Source organism: Sparus aurata, chromosome 2 (genome assembly GCF_900880675.1).
Source record: "Sparus aurata chromosome 2, fSpaAur1.1, whole genome shotgun sequence".
Taxonomy (NCBI): domain Eukaryota; kingdom Metazoa; phylum Chordata; class Actinopteri; order Spariformes; family Sparidae; genus Sparus; species Sparus aurata.
Window position 1 is genome coordinate 12,475,752 of NC_044188.1, and position 18,340 is coordinate 12,494,091.

Sequence of the window (18,340 nt, forward strand, 5' to 3'; positions counted from 1 at the left end):
GAGCAGTGTATATATGTATACACACACACACACACACACACACACACACACCTATATACACACAAACATTTAAGTAGATTCTGTAGTTCTGACACGCAAGGTGAGGAAAGGAGAGGAGCAGGGTGTTACTTGATAAGAATACAAACTTTTACTGTAGTTAAATGTCAAACCCACCCGACATTGCCAGTGTTTCACCTGCTAGTGTACTGTGAACAGCCCTCTTGACTCTCTTTGACTGCCAAGCAAGAGGTGAGAACGTTCCATTTTCCCCATTAGGATGATAAGGTGTCCTCCCTGAGTGCCTCCATCTCCATCAAACATTACATCTGGCCTGCTCTGTCTTGCAAACCAAATAATTTGGCCAATCATGGATGTGAGCTGATCCTTTTCTTTCTCTCTGAGGGGTGAGTCTTGTTCCACAGCTCGTGAATGATTCATATGTATGGGCTGCAAATGCTAAATGTAGTTGTCCTAGTGTATTTTCACTCATTTGTTAAGTCCCAAAGTCCATCCCCACATAACAGAACTCCCTATGCTCCTCATATCCCACTTGGAATGCGGATTTGAGCTGAGGTATCACTGTTGAGGAGACACTTTGTGTGCCTCCCCATATGAAGTCATCCACATGGCAGGCCAGAACCCAACTAACAGTACAGTCCTGATCTAGCCAATAAAAAACAGCTGAAACAACTTGAGAGACTTTTCCTACTGCTGTGAGTACTATATCTTGTACTCTGTTGTGCCAGTAAAGGGAGGCATCAGCCAGACCATACACAAACTTGTTGAGTTTCCATAATGTCCCTTTGCTCTCAGTTTCAGGTGGATGCCTGATATAAATGTCACGTGATAGCTGCATTCCCTGTAAAAATGCTGACTTTATGTCCACAGAGTTAAGTGTCCACTGTCTTTGACAGATCACTGCCACAAGCAGCTGAAGAGACTCAGTGGCACATGTGGGAGAGTCCTTTTGTAGCTCTGACACTACTGTTGGGCCTCATGCCCTCATGTACATGTCTCAAACAAAGAGACCAAGAGAGGCCTGTAGTTGAAACCAGAAGCCTAACTACTAGGGCCTCACACGAGGAATTACCAAACAAAGAACATGGAAAAAGACCGACCAGGTGTGAAAAACCTGACCAGATTGACCTGCCCCAAGACGTCACCCGGCCCCTATTGGCTGTGAGCCCGGAAGCTCCGCCAGGATCACAATGACGTCATCCCCACGTTAAAAGGTCACGCACCCCTCCTGCTCTTTCTACTCGGCAGCGTCCGTTGTGAAGAGAATAGGTTTCACGCAACTGCTGCCATAAGGGTACAACTCCGAGAAACGTTTTCCATTTTTCCCCCTTTCTTTTGCTTGAGCTAATTTCAGTTCCCTCCTCGCTGGACGAGACAGAGACTGTTTTTGTTTCACTTTCACTTTTGTTCGGACGTTCGTCATAATCGTTGGATCCAGGAACGCGGCACCCAGCCGTCTCCTCATTACCTGCAGAAGGAAGAAAGAATCTTCAGAGGGGACAAAACTGTCCCCTTTACGAGTCGACCTATCGCTGTGACACAGCCTGCCATCAGTCGCTAGGACGCTAACGCTGATTCCGCGCCCGCGCTCCCGAACAAGTTGGAGCTTCGGGTCAGACGGACCCCACGCTACCGCAAAAAGCGGCATCCAAGTAAAAGGCTTTTGTTTGGGCAGAAACAGATAGTATATAGCGTGTTTTTTCTTTGTTGTGCTTTTATTCTGTTGTGAAAGGACCGCCGAGTCCGATTTATGGTTACCCGCACTGTGTGCTAACTGTGTTTGCTACGCTCGCTAGGAGCTCATTCAGGCTAATCCAGCCTGTACGGTCTTGCCGCCGTGTGTGACCACAAGACGTCGTATTCCGGCTCGATCAGCGGACGCCAAACGAACCTCGATTCGCTTGCCGGCCACTGTTCGAGGGAGAGACGACCGCTGTGCGCCACATGGTTGTTGTGTTTGTTTCTTTGTCGTCTGCTAAGCCCGCTTAGCTTCTTCGCTCTTTTACTAACACACACACACACACACACACACACACACACACACCGAGATACACGTACTCTTTGGCGATCTGTTGTGAACTCATAGTTAACAACCCCGCTATAACATAAGACGTATGTCCAGCATATTCCCTTTATTGACTGAAAAGACGGACTCCCCCGGTAGCACGGCTACCTTTTTGGGACAGTGGCTATCATCCTTGTAAATTCACCCCTTGTGTGACCAAACCGCACACGAGATCAAAGACGGCGCAACCGCTGACTTTGTTCAAACCTCGCGCGCACGTGTAGTGATCACCTTTGGTCGATACAGTTACAGCCGCCATTTTGAGTTCCAGGTATATGAATCAGTGAATCTGAATTCATCATCTCGGAATTCGCGCTCTCGCGTGACACTAAGTCACGTCCGGTGTTTCCCTGTAGTCTCTCAGACGAGACTTCCCAAGTCACGCCCACCAATTTGTAGTCCGGCGAACGTGACTTTCCAAGCCACGTTCGGCCATCTTTGTAGTCTTTATTGGGGACTTCCTGACACACACATACACACACACACACACGCCTCCACCCAGGTACCTGTTTGGCTTGCGTATGCTTCGATGTTGTTAGCTTTGTGAAGGAAATTGTTGTTTGTTAAAGTAAGTGGTTTGTTCTGTGGAGAAAGCTTTAATAAACACTGTTGACTTTAACTGAGCAGCATCTGTGATTATTTTGCACAATCCCATATTGTAATAACTGCTGGTTGAGATGGCCAGTGCTCGGATTCACGCCTTCCCTCTTGTCTAATTATTGATAAGTCCATAATATTGACAAGTTGACTATCTTTCAGGCTATGAGACTCAAAGGTAAATCATTTGATTATTGATCCCTGATTTCAGGGTGGTGCCCCGTGTTCATTAATGACTCATAGTTACCTAGGTTTCATTAATCAACTATAATAAATGCGATTAATTAATAACAGCATATTAATTAATAATTAATAATCAATAACGATTCCCAACACTTCTAACTCTTCAAAACCCAGAGCCACAAGTCGTGCTTTGGGTACTGGATACACACCCATCTGGTGGAAATGCACGTATGTCCCTCATCTCTAACTTCCTCAAACACATTTTATTTATTTTGTTTATTCGGACATGTTAAAGACAAAATAAGACAATAAAATAAGTTTAAAAAAAAAAAAATACTACTACTACTACTAATACTAATAATAATAATACCAAAACAAACAAGCTTTGAAAACATCAGGCATACAGCAAATCATTAAATCCCACCAGAAAAAAGCAAACAAATATTTCATTGTTATCGCATCAGTTTTTTTTATCTCTTTGCATTTTGCTGAGTCAAATGATACATCTTTAATTACAAATATGTCCTCATACATCTGGGGTAGTGGTCTCAGTAACATGGCGTTCTACCTGCAGATCCTCTTCTCTCGACATATTGGCTGACTCAGTAGTCCCTGCAACATCAGTAGGTTCAATATACTTGAAATTGTACTAGTACTAGCTTTTCCTGCACGCCCTAGAACTTTAGAGGTGTGTAAAATACCACTGTCTTTGTATTTCACAGTTTGTCCTGCCTTTAGACTGAAATCTGTCCTTTGCTCTGTCATTTGTGAGCTTTTCTGCTTTATTCTACTCCCTTGTGGTCATGTCTGTGGGGTATATTTGCATGAACCTTTGCTGCACCTGAGAAACAGTGTGTTCTGTGTTCTCCATATTATTTTCAGCAATATCCTGTCCTTGTTTAAAGTCTGTGTCATTTTCAGCATCATCCTCTGTGACATGTTGCTCCACGTTTGCTGCATTCACTTTTCTCAGTCTGAGATGATGTATGGGAATGCAGGTACCTCCATGTGTGGCAAAGACCAGCACTATCCTGACCGATGACTCCTGGCCCTTTCCACTCAGGGCAGTCCATTCGCTTATAGTACACTTTGTCTCCAGCTTCATATTTCTCTTCTGTATGACATGTTTGTCTCCTCAGTGCTCTACGTATTATTTCTGAACACTCTGCTTCTGTGAAAGCCTTTCTTGACGCATGTAAAGCAAAGATGTGTTTTGCTACCCATTCACTTTTTGTTGTGCCCTCTAAAGCTGGGGGTTTATAAGTGAGCTAAAAAAACAACTGATGAGGACATGGACATTTTGCATGGTATTCTTCACCATGAGGGCCCAGTCCATAACAGTGCTCCAGTCACAACCATTACTTGCCTTCACTTTCATTATGGTCTCAGTAAGCGTTTGATTGTGTCGCTCCAGAAGTACAATTTTCCATGGGCGGTATCTAGCTGTTGTCTTAACCTCTATGTTAAATTTCACTGCCATATCTCTCACTTCATCATTGTTAAACTCTCCTCTGTTGCAGTTTCAGCAAGATTCTTTGTTTTGTTGCTGAGCTCATTTGCTGTGAGATCACAGCCCCTTTTTTCATACTCATCTTTCTTTCCTGATGAAGTGTGTTATTTTCTGCCATTGTCAAACACCTGTTCATCACATTGAACGTTCTTGCTTTTGTTGTTTACAATGTTCACACAATAATGACCAGAGCTTGTAAAGTCAAGTTTTACAGGTTTGTTGAACATCACTGCGCTGTCATTTTCCATATCTAGTACTGTCCCTGCTCTTTTCATTGAGGCTTTACTTAAAAGTAATGAAATTTCATCTGGGACAACAGTTTCAGTTTCAATGTGACATTCAGTCTCTCCGATTTTTGCAGGAATTTTCAACTGTTTTGTGAATCACTTCTCCATCTCCCAACCTGAAGGGTCTGTAACTGTGTGTTTCTGTTTTCTTTACTTAATTTAACTCTCTCTCAGTTAGCTCAGTGATGTAGCTATCCAGCCACTGCTGTCCACACACAGTCCGTGTGCATGCAGTGTCAATAATAGCTGAACTAAAACACTCTGTCAAAAAGATTTCTGCTGCAGTAGGTGACTCTTTTGTGTACAGAGTGATATTGCACTCCTCAACTTGATCCTTTGACAGTCCTTGGCCCAGTGAAGTGTGGACTGACACACAGCACACTTTGATCTCCTGCCATACCTGTCCAGTGGGTTTGTGCCAGGCACCGGCGTTCTCTGTTGATCCTTTTGTGGCCATGACTTGCCTCTCTGTCATCTCTGCTCCGTGTATACTGTTTCTTGGTTAATTCCCATGTCGGATGCAGCGGCTGGATTTCCTCAGCCGAAGATCTGTGCATGCTGTGAGAGCTAACTGTCGGTCTTTCGTGTCCAAACATGCAGTATCCAACAGTTTAAAAAGCCAAACAGCATCAGAATGTTCCATCTTGTACTTGCGCATCCAAGAGTAACGTTGTTCAAAGTCGATGATTTAGTCCGCCATAGATATACTGCCGTCTTTCATAACCAGGTCAAGGTCAGCTTGAATAAGCGTCATATGCTCAGTCTTTTTCTTCTTTAAGAAATAAATTGCCAAGTTTGGCTAGTAAAGTGTCCATACCGGTATCTCTATTCAAGTCATCTGCCGGTATTTCCATCCTCATTTCTCTCGCTCTCCCGGACAATGCCAAAATGACTGCAAGCACTTGCTTGTCTTTGTCGAGCTCCGTGACTCTGGTCCAGATAGCAACTTAATTCTTCCAGCTTTCATATGGCTTTCCCTCATCAAAGCCTGGAGGCACTCTGTAGTTGCTAACCATCCTCTGCTACCAATGTTACTCGATAAGAATACAAACTTTTACTGAAGTTCAACAACTCCTTTATTAACAAACATCGTCAGTCACACAATCTGAAGCGCCAGCTAACAACATCCTGTTCCTTCACAATAAAAGTTCCCACTTACTTCTAATACACAATAAAAGGTATCTTTTTCATACAGGCTTGAGATATTTGGCTAAGTGAATATATTAGAACAGTACAACAGTATACTGTAAGCTAACACAGGGAAACACTCTCAAAGAGGAATGTTGGTCATCCCCAGAACTTATGGCCGCAGAGATGTCTAATGGTCCATCTACGTAGTTCAAGTCTCTGTCTGAAGAACAAACAAAGTCATTACTCTTCCAAAATTTGTGGGATGAGGTATATCTCAGGACTATCTATCCCTTGTTAGTCCGGCAGATTAGTGAGATAATCGTTCACTTTGTGATACAAGCATCAAACTTGGCACAACTATTCTTTGGGAACCACTTTTTCCAAAAAGCCTGTTAGCCACGCAAAAAATCCAATATGACCGCCAATTTCCAATATGGCCGCCATTGAAAGCCATTAGACTCGGTATTTGACATGGATTGAGATTGGATAATCACATTTTGATGATCTCGATATTTAAATATAGGTGAAAAGGATCTGAGCTTTTCAACTCTTGATAAAAAGTCCAAAAATGTGTTAAATTGTGAAGATAGACGGCAATGAATGGCAAAAATAACACCTTTTTGTACACATTTTTCGTTAGTTTAGTTAATTGTTTCTCACTGTTTTTGGTATTTTTTTGTTTGTTTGTTTTGTTACATTTGATACATTTTATATCAGTAGAATATTTAAAATGAATGGGAAATGATCACTGGTTTGAACTGAACTTCACCAGGGCACACCTTCCAGGTCAAGTAAGTGCATGTTGTTGTTTTTTTTCATTTTGTTGTCTTTTTTTTTTCTATAGATTTTTTAATTTCAATAGAACAGTGAGGTTTGACAGAAGGACAGCTTTGGTGATAATTCGCACTGTTCCTTCTCAGTGTTTTTGCAATGCCCCCTCCATCATTCAACCGGGACATGTCTAACCTGACTGGCAACTGGTTGATTGCTTGAAAGAGTGGTATGTTTGTGGCAATCGTTGGAATAACCATTGCTCTCAGGACTACATGGATAATGAGTTGGAGGAGATTTCAACTCTTCCTTTAAATCTGTCTGACAAAGACAACACTTTCTCCAGTCAGTTTGAGATGCAGAACTCAGTGGATTAGAAGCAGCCATTATGTGTAATAGTTGAGGCTGAGGGAGGGGCTATCCTTTTACCACCTAACCATACAAAATACAAAAGCACATTCAGATATGGGACACAACTAGGTTCAAACATCAAAGTGCCCTACACCTAGCCCGATCATTCATCTAATGCGATCTGTACACCATCCAGGTAATTAAAGCCCCCATTACTGACTGTATTATGCTGGCACATCCTGTCAATTCAGGTGCAGCCAACTATATTACAACTTACTAAACTACTACCCACATAGCAAGCGGGTCCGGGCCAGATCCGGCATCAAGCCGGCACCTCTGGCCTACATCTGGCATGGCAAATAGTATGTTAGCCAGATGTGGGCCAGGTCTGGCAGTGATGGCACCGTTTATGATATGGCATGCCAAATGTGGGCCAATTGTGGTTAGGTGTATGTGGCCCAGGACTGTAACAGACAGGTCTGGGCCAGGTTTGGCAGTGATGGCACTGTCTATGAAATGGCATGCCAAATGTGGGCCGATTGTGGTCAGGTGTATGTGGCCCAGATCTGTAACAGACAGGTCTGGGCCAGATCTGACATCAAGCCGGCACTTTTGGCCTATTTCTGACCTGGTAAATAGAATGTTAGCCAGATGTGGGCCAGGTCTGGCAATGATGGCACCGTTTATGTAATGGCATGCCAAATGTGGGCTATTTGTGGTTAGTTGTATGTGGCCCAGATATGTACCCTGCTGAAAAAAGTCAGACAAACCATTAGGCATATTCTATTGGTTTCTAATGGTTCCTGGTGGTTTCTAATGGTTTCTAATGGCTACTTATGTTGTCCTAATGGTTTGGTTTGATTTTCTAAGGTTCTAATATCTCCTACACAAATCTACAGGACTTCAACGGTCCCTACTACATTTCCTACGGGAGTCTAATGGTTCCTACAGGAGTCTTCTATAGGAGTCTTAATGGTTCCCACATAAGTCTAAAGGCCCCCACACACCGCCCAGACGTCCAACTGCCTTATCTGACCACTCTCCGACCACTCTGTTGCCTCTCGTCTGACCCGTTCGGCAGAAAAGTGGCATTGAACACACCGCTTCGACGTGCTGCCTACTCCGCTGTCGCGTGTACATTCTGCGCCTGCGCAAGATGCAATAAACCTCCTTAACAGCGGGTGGCGCTAGTCTCGTGCCAGTAATCCAAAACACGAAAACAGGAAATGACGGAACAAAGTGAGGAACGGAGTGCATAGAAAAACAAAGCGCACACAGTATTGATTCAGTATTCGTCCGACCTGAAAAGACATTTGTGGACTAAATATTTGATATACGAGAAAGATGGCCATGGTTAGGCTGACACTCGCGTTGTGTGCTCTCGGGCTCCTAATGATAAGAAGACGTCGTCTCAGGAGGGAAAGGGAAATCAGGAGAAACCGCACTAAATGGGTGAAGTCCTGGATCCAACAGCGACAGGCACAAGGAGCGTATCCGAATTTGTGTCGGGAACTGGAGATGAACGAACCTGCTGATTTCCGCAATTTTGCACGTATGTTCCCTGCCCAGTTCCAGATGTTGGGGGAATTGGTCAGACCCATTATTCAGCGCAAAAATACGAACTACCGGGATTCAATATCTGGCGGAGAACGTCTGATGGTCACCCTGCGCTTCCTTGCAACAGGTAATCAAACCTCAGTTTACGTGGTTTGTAATGTCAATAAATTTACTGAGGAATCATTTGCCTTTGTGGCTTGTGCATGAAGAATTGTACAAACTAACCGAGATGTTCGTTTCTTTTGCAGGGGAAAGCTTCCAGAGCCTTTCCTACCAGTTCAGAATGGGAGTATCCACAATTCGGCAGTTTGTTCCTGAGACCTGTCAAGCCATCTACCAAGTGTTGAAGGACAAATATGTAAAGGTATGCATATGCGCTTTATTTCATGACGTTAACGTAATGTGTTATTAGACTACATTTATTTTAGTTATTACATGCACGTATGCCGCTGTTTATGGCTGGTATTCAAACTTCCGCCTTAATGTATCATCCAAACCTATTATGTCTCTGTTTTATTCTGTTTATTTTATGATATGTATATAATAGTCACTGTTTGTTTATTGTCTTTAATGCATGCACCTTATTCTCCAAGAGAAATTGCTAATTGGTGTAAAACTGTTCCTGGGAATAAATCTGTTTCTGATTCTGATTCTGGTAGTGACCTTTAATTTTAATTGGCCTTTTGTTCACTTTTGTTTTCCTTGTTTTTCAGTGCCCAGACACAGCACTCGAGTGGCAGCAGGTGGCCACTGGATTCTTGTCGCAGTGGAACTTCCCAAACTGCATTGGAGCTCTTGACGGAAAACACATAAACATTCGCCCTCCACCAGGATCTGGATCAACATTCTACAACTATAAGCACCACTTTTCCATAGTCTTGATGGCAATGGTGGACAGCTACTACAGGTTCCTGTATGTAGATGTTGGGTGCCAAGGAAGGGTGTCCGATGGTGGGGTGTTTGCTGGGTGCACCTTAGCAGATGCCCTGGAGAACCGTACCACAAACATACCTGACCCTGCCCCACTTCCTGGTTCTGACCAGCTCTCACCGTATTGCATTGTTGCAGATGAGGCATTTCCTTTGAAGGAGTACCTCATGAAACCATATCCACACCGCGGGCTCCCCCCAGCACAGCGTGTGTTCAACTACAGGCTTTCAAGAGCTCGGAGGGTAGTTGAAAATGCCTTTGGCATCCTGGCCAGCCGGTTCAGAGTTTTGCAAACCACGATCAACATTCAGGACACTGCCAAAGTGGAGAACATTGTTTTGGCTTGCTGTGCTTTGCACAACTTTCTAAGAACTGAAAGCTGTGAGGTGTATATGGCGGACATGGTGGATCGAGAAGGACCAGATGATGCCATTTTAGCTGGAAGATGGCGAGAAGACCCTGCACTACAGCAGGCCTCCCTGCCACGGGCGACTAATGCAACTACAAGAGCCAAACTAACTAGGGATAACCTGTGTCAGTATTTCATGTCTGACTGTGGGGCTGTGCCTTTTCAGTGGGGCAAAGATTAGGATGTATTGACTGTGCTGTGCATGACAGGAATATGTGTGCTTGAAACAAATTGGCCAATAAAGAGGGCAAAATTCGATGATGTTGTCTTTATTTTTTCTCTCACTTCACACTAGTGCCACAGATGCAGTGAACATGAGAAAAACAATGAGAGCTATATAGCTCTTTTATATGAGACAAAGAGACCGCAGTTACTTTTCAACGGCAGACAGACAGATGTAGCCAATGTTCATATTTAGCATACACATTACCACCTGTACAGGAAGACAATGACAAGGATTGCTATTTCAGAAAAGGACCAGACAGTGTTCACCTCATTGAAATGTAAACAGCACATTACACAGACAACACCAAGTGTCCTTCATTCAGATGCCAAATGAGAGCTATATAGCCCTTTTTATATGAGACAAAGAGACCGCAGTTACTTTGCAGGGAAGACAGATGTAGCCGATGTTCATATTTAGCATACACATTAGCACCTGTACAGGAAGACAATGACAAGGATTTGCTTTTTCAGAAAAGGACCAGACAGCCATTCCGCTAATTGTTCACCTCATTGAAATGTAAACATACCACATTACACAGACAACACCAATTGTCCTTCATTCAGATGCCAAATGAGAGCTATATAGCCCTTTTATATGAGACAAAGAGACCGCAGTTACTTTGCAACGGCAGACAGATGTAGCCAATGTTCATTTTTAGCAATGTAGTATTTATCACCACTGTCTGTGTCAACCCAGATGAGGCTTTATTCAGATGCTAAGTGTAGCCTGAAAAGACTATCTCCATTAAGCAAGTTAATAAGAGTGTACCCAGCGATCAATATTCATCAGATAAACAATTTTGGCATCAAATGTAACTTCCAACATATCAAAATAAAACAACATCACCTATGTGTACAAGTGTGCACCCCAGGGCCATTGAATTGTAATGGTTATTATTAGACATGTTCTAAATGTCTTTTTCAAACATCAGTGAAATATATCTTACCCTGACCACCAAATTCATAGTTTTCCCACATCTTTTTTTTCCCGCTACACCCCTGCATATAACCCATGTATAAATGTAGAACAAAGGAGCCAAGAAGACAGCAGCTTATCACAAAAAAGTATTTATTCGTCCAAGTGTCGTACCATGTGTACAAGAGCAGTGAATAAATAAAAAGTGTATAAATGTAAAGTGTTACAAGGGAAAAGGCACAAATACAGGACTTACGTCCTTTCACAAACAGGATTTGCTTTCACAAGCAGGACTTATGTCCTTTCACAAACAGGATTTGCTTTCACAAACAGGACTTATGTCCTTTTAGTCAGTGTTCATCTGTGAATGTTTGTAGAGCAGGCTGTCGACATCAAACTCAAACTGGATGAGTCGATGCGGCAGGAGCATGTGTATCCGGTTCTCTATGCGCTTGCAGCACACTGAAATATGGTCTTCACCTTGTGTTTCAACAATTTTCCCGAGAGTTTCTCGGATCTGTTGCATGAGCCCATCTTCTGCTGCGGGCACACCCTGACCCTTCTTTCTTCTTTTTGCTGGTGGACACTGGCTTTGGCTAGTACTACTGGCACTCGAAGTGGACCTCAAAACATCTGTGAGCATGCTCTCACAGATGGTCGACTCTGCAACCGGGGAGCAAGCCAGTGAGCTGTCCAACTCTGGCTCCAAAGATGTACCAGTCAACATGCCGACCCCCTCAGGTGACTCAGGTGTCGACGGCAGTGCAGCATCAAACAATTCCTAAACAAGGGAACAAGGATGGATTTAATACCACGTTATCCCCATATTAATTCAAAGGTGTTTATTGTCATATACACAGTGGAAACATAGTTTGCACCGGGCAATGAAATTCAGTATTCAATTTTCAAGACCATATTTTCGCATAGGCAGAGATGATAAATTACCTGGTGAGTGAGGTTGGACGTGCTCTCCTTCCTCTTGGTGTGTGGCTCAATGAAGTGAAGCCGACTGAGGATCCATTGTTGTCTCGCCGTCCTCTGTGCCCCGGAGCTTCCCGATGGAGCCGGTTTTTTGTACCTATTGTAGGTGGTACGGAGGTTGTCCCACTTCCTCCGAATGTCCTTGGCTGAAAAAAGGCACCAAGAAACAGTTTACATGACATGTCCCTTTTCACATGTCCGATGGTCAAGCAAGTAGACTAGCAAAATCAAACTGAATGTCAACAACAAAACACCCGTATGCTGTGTACATAGCACTGACTACCTATCTTTTTTATCGACTATTTTCCGACAATTTCTTATCTGCTATAGCTGTCTTGTCTTGTCCTGCTAATAAATTGATGCAAGTTGTGCAGAAGTAGGAGACATACCTGATAAACGGAGCTCGCTTTCGATCTCACGCCACAGTTGATCTTTTTTATTCCGGTTTGAGTAGCACTGTAGCGTGATATTGTACAGAGGTGGTCTCTCCTCCACCAGTGTAATGAGCTGCTCCTCCGTCTCTTCGGTCCAAGTGGACATCGCTTCCAGAAATGTTTAGGAATAGTAAAGAGAAAATGCGATACAACGAGGAAGTGTAGTCCATACTCTCCGCCATGTCTGTTTATGTGGTTTGTTTACCATCGTCACTTCCGCCCCTCCCACACACCGCGCCGATTTGCTAGCACACCGCCAATCAGAGGATCCAATGGCTCAGACGTCCGACGGCCCTCCTCCTCAGACTTTGCATGCTCAGTCGGATCCGACAACGTCCGCGCGGCTCCGAAAGCTTCCAACAGAGCTGAACACACCAAACAGAAATGTTCCCGACCTCGTCCGAGCCTCTCCAAACGCTTCAGACGTCCAACGGTTGGGCCGGTGTGTTCCTGCCTTTATTGGTTCCTACAGGCGTTTCTATACACTGAAACAAGTCAATCTAAGAATAAATAATTGTAACATAATTAATCCTGTGATAATAACAATACAAAACAAAGTTTGTCTCTAGACATGAATATATCAAGTTGTGAATTATTCTACATTTGTTCAAAACACAAGTCATTTTGATTGTTTTCCCTAACAAGCTGTATGTAAGCGGATCAACAAATCTTCTACACTTTGTATTTACTCCGACTGCCCTTCCCCCCCTGTGGTGCATTCTGGGTATTCGCGCCAAACGCCTGAGCAAAGACAGAAGGAGAAATTTGAAAAATGGGAGACTGAACTGTTAAGGTGAGAATTTAGTTAATATTAGTGATATAGTTGGTTACTTACTACAATCTTTCAGGTTTTACATTGTTGTAGAAATAAGTAAAATAACTGGAGGCACTAGATGTAATTTGTAATTAACAATAGTGGCTTCAACAGACTTCTGTGTAACTTGAAACTAATGTTAGCAAGTTTTAAAATACTTGCTTCAAATGTAATTTGAACCTGACGTTTGCAAGCGACTATAATATAAAGTAAGCATGGATGTGTTTTTTCTTTCACATTACGTTAATCAGACAGCGCTGGGTGCCGGTTTATGGCTGCATGCAGAACCAGAGTGATAGAGTAAACTAACGTTAGTATGCATTTCTATCTATGGCACTGTGCAGAATCCCTCTCTATCGGCTAACACCGGGGGGGGTTAGCCGTTAGCCAGGGGTGTTCGCGACACACGGCGCCCCTCGGTAACTGCTAACTCCTCACTAACGGCTAACCGTTAATGGCTAACACCGTTAGCGAGGCAGTAGCCGTTAGCGTGGGGCGCCTGGTGCCGCGAACACCCCTCGCTAACGGCTAACACCCCGGTGTACGGGGCCACCCCTTGCTAACGGTGTTAGCTGTTAATGAGGGGTTAGCCGTTAGCTAACACCGTTAGCGAGGAGTGTTAGCTGTGGTTACACCCCGCCTTTCCGAAACCCCGCTGTTCCGAACATAGACTTCAATTCATCGTAATGGCGGGGTTTCCCTTTTTTTCAAAGACCCCGCCATTCCGAAAAGTCTATTGGGGAAACCCTTCCATTCCGAAACCCCCCCACTCCGAACGGACTCAATCAGAAAGGAAACGGAGGCTGCGCATTTATCCTTTTTTTCTTTGTGGGTTCAAACGGATCAGGTGGCTGATTAACCGCAAAACAAGCCTACTTCATATAAATGACATAATGCTCATTATGCTACAGCTGGAAAAATGGCTATGTTGAATTGATATTACTTTATCATGCTAAATATCCGAAATTGTATGAAAATTGCTCCAATGCGTTATACCGATCTTCGGACATATTCAGACACAGCCTGATATGGGTTCTGAGCAAAGGAATGTCTGTTTTCTCCCCCGGTCTGTTGTCAGCAGGAGCGGGGGCTGCAGGCTCGCGCCTGGGTGAAGTGGGCTCAGGCCAGAGTTCAGCCGGGCTCGAGCCGAGCGGGGAGAGAAAAAATGTGTATTACTTTTGCTCTGTGGGAGATCTCCCACAACAGAGTGGATGAGAAACCAAGGGGGACAGATCTGCCCAGCAAACATCAGAACGCAGAGTGCAGCCTTTGTCTGTGACCTGGTTCAGCACCCTGGACAGCTGCCTGCGTAACTGGATGTGGGAATTTGATGCATTTGAAGCCGCGACATTTGGTCAGAAACGTCATATATAATAACATTGTTTCGAGTCGTAAACAGTTCTGTAAGTGTAAGAAATAACAATCAATTAGGCTATTAGTGTTAGTCCTTCTTCATATAAAGTTGCGTTACAGTCGCACAGCTGGAGACCGCTAACAAAGTTAGAGACGAGAGAGACAATGTATGAAATCCCGCAAAATGATGTGCGGTCAATATGACCGCTTATGGCTGAAATAGGTAAAACAAATCATATTTTTTTTTCCTTTTGTGTAATTTATATAAAAACTATTCTCAATTAAAATACAGACACTTTTAGAAAAATGGTTAGAAGTCTGTAATGTTTGCATTTTGTTTACATCGCAGATTGATAACTTAATTGTGATAATGTTCAAAGTTACCATTATTATTATTATTATTATTATTATTATTATTATTATTATTTACTGTGCTAGGTATTCTTTTCGTGGTTCTTGGTGCTTGGAGCAATATTGTTGTTGTGGCATTCATGCCAATAAAGCGAATTTGAAATGAATTGCATTAATAAACCTTTAGATTCTTGCCTATAGACTGATAAGTGTTGTGTTTACAAATGAGCAATACATCCAGATTTCTTGAGATTTGTACTTTCAATGGGAATTTAAATTTAAATGTCAGGCGATGTTTTCTTCATGGAAATTATTTTTCGGGCAAGAGAGAGGGAGCGCGGACGGGGGATCCGTTGTGTGACAGCGGAGCGGAGGGTCAGCAGTTGAATTTTGCACGCACGGTCAGTATTATTAGTAGGTGTTTGAGGTTTATTACGTTTGCGGACATTATTACATTCAATGTAATTATGTAACAGCCTTTGCGCCCTTGCCTTACAGCGCCTTTGCGTGCGCACAGTTTGCGTGTGTAGGCCCGTGGTCATGATAGTCTATGGCTATAAGAGATGGATACACAATCAATTTCATGTAATGTTCATTGAATGCTTTTTTGAATTGCTTTTTTTTTTTCAAAGACAAACTGAGCAGCAGTGCTCAATCCACTCATACATTTTTAACCTTCCACAAAGACAAGTTATGTTAAAACGGACGACCAGAGGGGTCATTCCCCAGCAGATCGCACCCATGGGCCACAGTTTATTTCAGAATTGTGCGAGTGCGGCTGGAAGTGGGGATTTCAGCACCACGGATAGTGCGTGTAAAAAGATTAGAAAAACGTTTAAATGTGTTTGCTGCAAGCGAAAATATACTATATAATAAATGAAGATAGTGACATAGGCCTATTAGCAATAAAAAGCAATGAGTTGTGTGAGTGCGGCCGGTGAGCGGACGGCAGTGTTTGATGTAGGAAGTAATGTAAACTTGAAAATCAATTTCGGAACAGCGGTGTTTAATTTCGGAACGGCGGTGTTTTGAGGGGAGGGTCGGAACAGCGGTGTTTCGGAGTGGGGGTGTTTCGGAAGGGTGGTGTTTCGCAATGGAGGTGTGTCGGAATGTCACGGCGCCCCCGTTAGCTGTAAGTCGGCCGTGTGTGTTTGGGTTTGTGTGGCCGGTTTTTGGTCGCAGCGGTGGCTGCTAACTAGCAGGTAACTTAGCCTACATCTAGGTTGTTAAGTTAGGTCTGCTTGTTAGCCACGAACCGCAGCAGAGGGCAGAGCGAGCCACGCTGCAGGTGATACACCGCGCCGAGTTCTCAAATAGAGAGCCCACTGTACAGGGGGCAGAGTGAGATGCGTGCTGCATAGACGATCTCTTTAGTGGTCAGTTACTATGTCATTGTGTGCTTATCAGATGATTTATCGTGTCAAGCACACTGGTGAAGGTATGCAAAAACAATTGTTGTGGGGAAAGTGGACACATGTTAGATTATTTCAGTTTATGGACCAGACAAAAAGTAATTTTTGGGGGCAGAGATTCTGGTCTTTCACTGAAAAAAATGTCGTGACAGCCCAGTCTAAAATGTAGCAAAAGTAAGCCTGATGAGGCTGTCAGAATAAAATGCATGACTCTGTTCTGTTTTTGTTGCTCTGTGTCTCTGTTATTCTTTTTTTCTGTATCTCAAGATGTTTCTCTATCTCACTTCTGACCTCTTTTGCAGATCAAGGATGAATTATGGAGGATCACACTAAAGCCACTACAGTTCACATTACTGGGGAAGTTGGACCAATACACACCCAGGCTGTTGAGCCTCTAAGCTGTTGGGAAGAAACTTGATGAGACCCGTGACATGGTAATTGAGGCATGTACTTATTGCAGTTAAATAGTTAGTTATATATTAGCATTCTGATGTTTGTACTTAGCATGATCTCCTTTCTTTTTTATAGCACAACAGCATTGAGTCCAGAAGAGAGGCTGTGATCAAAGGCCTCATTCTCTATCTTGGTGAAAAACAGAGGAGCTAATCAAGGCCTACAAGGTAAAGAAAACTGTTTCAAAGCCCAGCCTGTTTGAGATGAGGTTGTGCAATCCAGAATAGCTGGTGGCTCAGTGGTATTTTAATTCTTTTTTTCTTTTTTTTTTAAAGAGTGCCTATGTAGAAATGGATGGAATGTTATGATTTTAGCAACTAATTATTAATGATTTAGTAAAAATTGGAAAATCATCAAATGTGGATGTTATCCTGCACAGAGAGCAGGCTGCTGCTAGCACTGCTAACGGTAGCCACACAGCATGTCAGCGGTCAGAGAAGATGACACATTTCATTAACATAGTTCAGTTCATTAATGTGTGCCACTAAGTGCCAACTATATCAGCATTTGGTTGTTGAACAGTGGGATCAATGGTATCTATCAAACAGCTCCTCATTTAAATAAAAACGGAGTTCAGTTGTGTTCAGTGATGATGGAGAAGCTGCTGCTGCCGAGCTAAATGCCATCCCAATGTCTGACAATGCATGGAACATGACGTATAGCAACAGCAAAAATATTAACAGTAATGATAGCAATAATAATTATTTGGGGGGATGCAGCTGTTATTTTCTTCTCTGAGGGGGGGATGTTGTAGAAATTTGTTTGGCAAGATCTGCAAGCAGGCTGATGTGAATGTGTGTGTGATGTAGGTACTGAATGTGGTTATGCATTGCTCCGGTCAAGCACTTATACCGTTATGCCAGTTTACTCTGACACAGGCTACATCCTTATTTTCATTTTCTATGTCGAGATACTGCCGGACTCGCTGCCACCTTTTACACTAGATTACACTATTTCTGGTGACAACAAGCGATGTTTGAAACATTTACATGACCAGTCGTTTAATCAGGAACATCCCTAGTGCTTTATATGTGTATTCTAACAACTTAAATTGCAGCAATGTGATTGCATTCGTCGTCACAAAATTTAAATAAAGTAAAAAAACTGTTAAATAGTTTCATGAATTTCTTTTCCATTCAATGCGGGGGGGGGGGGGGGGGGGGGGGGGCATGTAAATGGCCAAACACACTGATGGCTGTTGGAATGTAGTGCCAATCATATTTATTGAGCTAGTCATCAGATGTGTCACTTGTGAACTGTACTGTGATATTCATTAATTTGTGTGTTTGTATGTGTGTGTCTGACTTCTGATGCCACAGACCAAGAAATCGAGACCAGGATTACAAAATGGTTGCAGAAAGCACCTGATGGGAACAGCGGAGGAAGTGAGTAAATGAGAATGATGGACAGTGAGAGAAGCTCTCATGCGTAATGCATTTTAGACTTTTGATCTGAACTCTCGTCACCTTTTGTAAGGTGCTACTGTTGGTGGAACACATGGAGACGTGATGTTCCTATGCATGGTGTGAAAGTCTATGCCAAGTTGTTTTGTCTAAAATGTTCAGTGTTGGTTTTTAAACTGTAGATATGGC

General features: G+C 43.2%; 1 long non-coding RNA gene across 1 annotated transcript; it reads left to right on the plus strand.

The window, feature by feature from the left end:
• Positions 1-12,829: 12,829 nt before the first annotated feature.
• LOC115597230 (uncharacterized) lies at positions 12,830-18,224 on the plus strand. The gene is made up of 4 exons (XR_003987047.1): positions 12,830-13,158; positions 16,598-16,729; positions 16,824-16,915; positions 18,068-18,224. It is a non-coding gene; the product is annotated as an uncharacterized LOC115597230 (long non-coding RNA).
• Positions 18,225-18,340: the final 116 nt, after the last annotated feature.